Raw genomic sequence first — 7,394 nt, 5'->3', positions numbered from 1 at the left:
TGGACCCCGCCGATAGAGAACATACGGCATTCATCACGGATCGCGGTTTGTATCTGTTACAATGTCATGCCCTTCGGCCAAGAACGCAGGGCAACTTACCAACGGCTCGTCAACCGAATTTTTGCTAAATACATCGGCGGCATCATGGAGGTATATGTCGACGACATGTTAGTAAAAAGCCGAACGCGGGATCACCGAAAACTTGGCCTCATGTTCGGTATTCAAGGACTACCGAATGCGGTGCCAACCCGCGGCGCGCCTGTATCTTCCGTAAATTTCTCGGGTTCATGATCAGTCAAAGGGGAATCGAGGCCGATCCCGAGAAAATAAAAGCCATAATCGACATGGAGACGCCGAAGACGCAGAAGGACATTCAGAGCCTTACCGGACGTGTCGCTGCCCTGACACGCTTCATCTCCAAGGCTACCGATAAATGCGTGCCGTTCTTCAAAGCTTTGAAAGGGGGCAAACATCATATAACGTGGACTCCCGAATGCGACCAAGCATTTCAAAACTTGAAGAACTACATGAGCCAGGCACCATTGTTATCGAAACCATTGCCAGGCGAGGTACTACTCCTATACCTTTCGGTATCCAACACCGCCGTTAGCTCTGTATTGATAAGGAAGCCGAGAAGGCGGAGTTACCGATCTTTTATGTCAAGGCGCCCAGAGCGCAGAGCTTGTACCCACCCTTGAGCAACTAGCACCGCCCCGTTGTCTCAAAGACGAAGACTTAGCCCCTACTGTGCCCACGAAATTACGACGAACCACCTCTTCGGTATTGCAAAGCCGAAACATCCGCCGATTGGTCAAATGGGCAATCGAGTTGGGAGAATTTGACATACAGTTCAAACCAAGGCCTGCAGAAAAAGGCCAGGCCGTTGCCGACTTCATCTCCGAGCTCACACCTCCTGCGCCATTGGAGCCATCATCGCGAGCGCCATTTCTCTTGCACCAGATAAGACGCATACCGAAAGTTTCGACACTTCCGTTCCTCTCTGGGTCCTGCATGTGGATGGCTCGGCAAACCAGCAAGGTTGTGGCGCCGTCCGTATTAACCACTCCGGACGGTAGCAAAATTGAGTATGCCCTCCGATTCAACTTCCGGACTTCCAATAACGAGGCGGAGTATGAGGCCCTCCTGGCTGGCCTTCGGCTAGCCAAGAGCATGAGCGCGAGGCGATCAGCATTCACGGTGACTCCCGGCTCATAGTAAATCGATAACGGCGGACTTCGCGGCAAGGATGCCTCCATGTCACCTACCTCTCGGCAGCTCACCAACTACTACGAAATTCCGGGCCTACGAGATTGGCAGATCCCGTGTCGAAACAGCCACGCCGACGCGCTCTCCCGATTGGCTTCGGCGATAAACGACAAGATCGGAAGGAAGGTACGGTGGACATATTATCCCAGCCAAGTACAACCGGCTGAGGTATGTACCGTTCGATGCGAAGACACATGGATGTCTCCAATCTACGTCTTCGACTACCGGAACCCTTCCTATCGATAAGACGCAGCTCGGAAACTCCGTTACCGATCGGCAAGGTACGCAGTCATCGACGATGTTCTGTACAAACGAGGCTACACGACGCCGTATCTAAAGTGCCCGACCGAGGAGCAGGGGGACTACGTTCTTCGGGAGGTCCACAGTGGAATATGCGGTGACCACTTTGGTTCCGATCGCCGCACACAAGGTCTTCGACAGGTTATTTCTGGCCAACTCTGCACTGGATGCGAACACACTAGTCAAGAGGTGTGACAAATGCCAACGGTTCGGTAGCGTCCCTCATATTCCCGCCGAGCCACTGTCACCGATCGTGAGCCCGTGGCGCTCGCCCTGGGGACTAGATCTAATTGGTCCGATGCCGAAGGCAAGGGTCAGTCAAATACGCTGTTGTTGCCGTATACTACTTTATCAAATGGGTAGAAGCCAAAGCCCTAGCAACAATAACGGCAGCCGAGTCGAGGATTTCGTGCGACGAATATTTGCTGCAGATTCGGCATCCCTACGCCGTCATCACGGATAACGGCAGTAGTTTGATTCGGAAGTCTTCGTGAATTCTGCACCGACTCAAGATCAACTCGTTCTTTGCTTCGCCAAAGACACCCCCAATCGAACGGACAGGTCGAGGCCATGAACAAAATTGTCAAGAAGGCTGAAACGGCTTGACAAAGCCAAAGGAGCTGGCCGAAAAAGCTTCCGGAGCGCTATGGACCATCCGACCTCCTACCGAACGGCAATCGGGAAACACCATTCTCTATGGCTTTGGTTCGAGGCGAGTCCCAGAGAAATTGGAGAGCCCTCCTATCAACGGAAACCTTCGCACCAAGGCAAATGAGGAAGCACTCGCTTTGAGCCTCGACCGCTCGAAGAACACCGAGCACGAGCCAACCTTCGAACGAAGCTTACAAGCAACGCGTCTCTCACTATGACTCCAGTGGTCAGATCCCGCTCTTTCCGAATCGAGATTGGGTCATGCGGAAAGTCTCTTTGGCAACCAAGAATCCCACGGAAGGAACCCTCGGACCTTCCCGGGAGGGACCTTACGAAATAATCGGCATCCATGATCGGGGACTTATCGACTTAGAGACTCCATCGGAAAGACCCTCGGTCATCCTTGGAATGTAGAGCATTTGAAGTATTATTTCAAATGAAGTCACCTGGCCTACGGCAGGGTCACGGGGGGTCCCAAGAGCCTCCGGTATCTCTACGAGCACACCATCGGCATAATAGCGCTTCCTAGCCAACGCACGGGTCTAAATTGTAAAGCGACTCAGAATTGTACTTTTGCCTTCGGCAATATATCAATGAAAGGGCCTTCGGCTCATGTGTTCAGAACCTTTGTTGTACTTTTCAATCTCCCCATTTTTGTTCAAAAGGGTACGGTAGGGACCACCGGTCGCAGTAAACTCCACACTTTGGCATCGCCATTATCCTACCGATTACGGGACAACTTTGTAAAAATTTATTATCTTTTTAGGCTTTCGGTAATTACGGGCCGATACTTTGCCATCGGCAAACATGCCCATTGTTCTCAATCCCGACGCTTGGAATTCTGTGCGTAAAGGAAACTTTATTGGCCAACGGCCAATGATTTTTGTTTTACAGCCTTCGGCATTAAACAGAAAAATTTCCTAAGTGCATTACCGATTCAGAAGTAAGACGCGAATTAAAATCAAAGCGATTAAATTAAAAGAAAACACATGCCTACGGCGTCAGTTAATCCAAACAAAAAGATGCCAACGACATCATAATGTAACAATATTACAGAAAATGCCCTCGGTATTACAATTACAATAAATAAAGGCAGGTGATCAGGATGAAGGGCCCTCGGCATCCGCCTTCGGCACCAAGCTTCGGGCTCCTCCGGAGCGCCTTCTCCTCGCACTCTTCGATCATTTCTTTAACGCCTCGGGAAGGGGAGGAGGATCGCAACGGTTCGTTGAGCCGTCCCGTGATTGTACCGCTTGAATCGGTAGAATCTGAGAGGGTACCAACGGCACGTGGTCCTACCAGCTATTTGGAAGGTCGGGAATGTGGAACCGAACAGCGTCCCGGCGATTCCGGCCGCCGAGAGGAGCACCCGCCGATTCCTCCACGACTTCGCGAGGTCGGTACCTGAAGAAGTGGCCACGATCGGTAGCCACGACATAGCTGCACCCATCCGCCGTGATCGGCACAATTGATTTGGTGATCAGAGGTAGGAGAACCGCTCATAGGAGGGCTCCTTCACCGCCATGCCAAGGCCGCTATCACTCCCATGAGGGCCACCCGTTGGGGTTGAATTGCCCGGCGTAGCCGATCCGCTAGGATCCTCAGCCGCCGCAACGGCAGCCTAACGCCTGCATAAGGGCGTCGGTAAAGAAGACTACCTCGCCGCCCTTCGGCGTACTAAGGATTCGGTCGGGTAGGGATCCTCATCCGCCGATTCGGGATACGGTATTCAGCTCGGAATTTGGCAATCTCCCAATCAGAATCTTGTTCGCCCGAGATAGTCGACGCCGAACAGGTTTTCCTTCGGCACCCCATGGGCATCCTAGGGTTGCCCGGTACACTACCGATACCCGGGCCGGATGGTGGAGTGGTTGTCGACTCTCCACAACCGGAGGTGGAGGTCTCGACCGACGGCTACCGCCGCTTCCCTGTGCATACCGAGGCCCACGTGGCGGCCGCCACTATAGACGATGGACAACGGGACGGAGCATCATTAACCCTTTTCGACTGTGTGTTGAATGGAATCGCCCTTCGCCGAGTATCTCGACGCGTCGGTATCACTCCCGCCTCGCATCGGGCCCGCCGCTCGCCGTCGGAGTCAAATAGACCGTCCGATGACTCCTCATCGAATGCATTGGGCTCGCGCTCAGAGAATGACTCGCTATCAGACATCTACAAAAACAGGAAAGAAGGAAACTAAGGCCCATGCCGGAGGCTACCCTACCGATCCCTACATCGCTACCTATGGCGACTAGACTACCGAATGGAACCTTATGGTCAGTCTAGTTCGAACCAAGGAAGGACGTAAATCTTAAAATATGCGGGAGATTAAAGGGAAGAGTGCCGAACGGTACCTTAGTGCGTACTGAAATCGAGGGCGATCGGCTCTTCAGAATGCTTCCTACCGCTCAAATGCCGAAATCGCCGTTACCGTTAACACTCGCCGAATCGCCGTTACCGTTAATACTTGTCGGAAATCGCCTGACACGGAAGCCCACGCCGAAATCGCCGCATGCAGCTCTCACTTCTCACTAGACACAAAGTGGATTCGTCTACGGGTCATCCCTATTTATAGGAAGGTGGGTGGCAACGGTATTCCTCGAAAAACCAAACGGCGACACGCGCCGCCACCATCATCACTTGCGCCATGTGTCGCTCATCCGTGGTAACAGACGGCACCGAGGCGCGAAGTCGGCGCCGACGCCCTTCACCACGTCGGCCGACGCGACCTTCGACCGCCGAATCGATGATGCCGGAAGGGACAAGGTCCGCCCTCCCAAAGATCGAGTTACCGAACGGTAGGGCCGTGGTTCCTTCCGAGGACAACTTCAAATCCGCTCAAGACTCTCACAAGGGGACTTGGGGACTCTGTTTATACCAAAATGAACAGCCAATGAATGACGGACGCGTGGCTAAACCATGGCCATGTGGTGCCTTCGGCACATACCTTCGGTAGAAGACCTACCGATCGCAACATTAGGGCAACCTCGCCCCTCTGGACGCGTGGCAGTCCCACAATTGATGTCCAGAGTCCCACATCGAAATTCTAAACAAGTCGCACGCCTCCCAAGGCCTATAAAGGAGGACCATCATCCCAGCTTGGAGGTAATCAATCAGAACTTACGGCATACTGCCTATTGATCTGCAGTTAAAACTTACTAAACCCGTACTTACTTAAGCATCGGAGAGCCTTCGGCCGGTACCACACCGGTGCCCTAGGATCATCGTGTGTTTGCTATCTTACAGATCGCACACCCTACCGAGGACATCAGATACCGAAGAGACTTAATAACTAAGTTGCGCAACAACATCTTTGTTGTCGTAGGCAGGGTTTGTATGAGTTCCAATGAGTTCCGATGAGTTCCACTACGGCTCCATCAGCTTTTGTTTTCTGGATTTTGAGTTCTTAATATTTTGTGGATTTTATTTATTTATTGATATTTTGTGGATTTTTGCTTGTGGGGTTGCCATTTTCGCTTTTCAATTACCAGGTTTTGAGTTCAACCTCAATAGATATGGCCTTCAACCCCATATCTCCCTCTCTCTCATCCCAGTCCCCCAGATCTGAGCCATACGATCTCAGATTGCAGAGCCGCCGCCACCGTGGCCATGGAATTAGGAGAAAGTTAGTGAGATGGTGCGTTTTGCGGGATTGGCTTGATTCCGAGAAAGAAACAGAGGGGGAGAGAGAAGAAGAGAAGGATGGAGAGAGTGGGAGAGAAGAAGAGGTCGGGATGGGGGTGGTGGTGTACACTTGGAATGGGTTTGTTTGTTTTTTAATTTTATTTTGTTTATATGTAGTTTTTTATGTTTTTAATTATTAATTATGATTAATTATTTAATTATGTTTTTATCTATGTGGAGTAGGCTTTACTTGAGTGGATAATTATCCATATATACGAAATTACAAAATCACCCATGCCATGTCATCAAAGTTAACAGAGTTTTGGATGGAGTTGACAGCAAGTGCAAAGTGGGTCACTAAACCTTGATCAATGGATGAAAGTTGGCCATTTTGAGTTGAGGAATGTTAGCAACCTTCTCTCTAACCTTCTCATTTTGAAAGAAGGTTAGAAAGAAGGTCCAAAGGAAAAGAATAAAGAGAAGGTTGCTAGCATTCCCTTTTTGAGTTTGAGATGGCAAAGTGAGATTTGACCAAAGTTTCAAGGAGCATTAGTTTAATTAAGTCTTTTAAAATTAGATGTTATATAGGATAAAATGCATCAATGTAATTTGATTTATTTACCAATTAATGCATTAAATTACTCTTTAATTGCTGACAGTTTTTTAACACCCTTATTTTAAGCAATGGAACAATGAGCTACAATCCAAATTAGTTCAAACTTCCTCTATCTCGTGTAACGGGAAATTACTTAATATCCTCTAATTATATATCTAATACAGGGTAAATTATCTATATAAAAAATACGTAAATATTTATAAAGAAAATAGGTACATTAATTATGAGAAAATAGGTACATTATTTATATATATATATATAAAAAATAGAAACGTTACTATTAAAATTAGTTCTATAAAATAAGTAGGTACATTATTTTTATGTTTTTTTTCTTTCTTTGAAAAGCCAACTGGTAGTAGAAACAAAGCTCCTGAAAATTGTTTTTCCACTTGCTAATTTCCCCGAACTCGGAAGGCCAAGAACTGCTTGGGAATCTCTTTGGAAAGTGTGCCATTGTAATGTTTTCAAATGAAAGATTGAAAATTGAATATGAAGCACATTATTTATGAAAAAATAGGCACGTTATTTATAAAAATAAAAAAGTGTACCAATTTACCTATATTTTGTAGGTATAAGAATTTACCGAGATTGTATAGGTAAATTAATTATCCATAATTCTTTTTTTTACTAAGAATTACTTACCTTACTTTGTTGTATTTTAATGTAACTAAGAAAATGTAGGTAATTTCGAGAACCTAAAACAGATGGATCTAGAACTAGAGGGAGCAAGAAATTATCGTTCTAGATCCATCTGTTCCCTTTGAAAAAAATTTAATTTCAAACCTGAAATTTTGATATAAAAATTATCTGACCAATGTTAGTTTAAATTTAAAACAGTAAATGATCAAGTAGTCAAATTGGGACATTCCAAAGAGTATTTGATTTTTTAAAAGAGAGGAAAAAGTCACTTAAAATTTCCTAAATCTATGCAAAATTG

This window comes from Prunus mume, linkage group LG5, assembly GCF_029339155.1.
Source record: "Prunus mume cultivar Tortuosa linkage group LG5, ASM2933915v1, whole genome shotgun sequence".
NCBI classification, from domain to species: Eukaryota; Viridiplantae; Streptophyta; class Magnoliopsida; order Rosales; family Rosaceae; genus Prunus; species Prunus mume.
The sequence above is the reverse complement of the archived record's forward strand: the minus strand, read 5'-3'. Positions refer to the sequence as shown.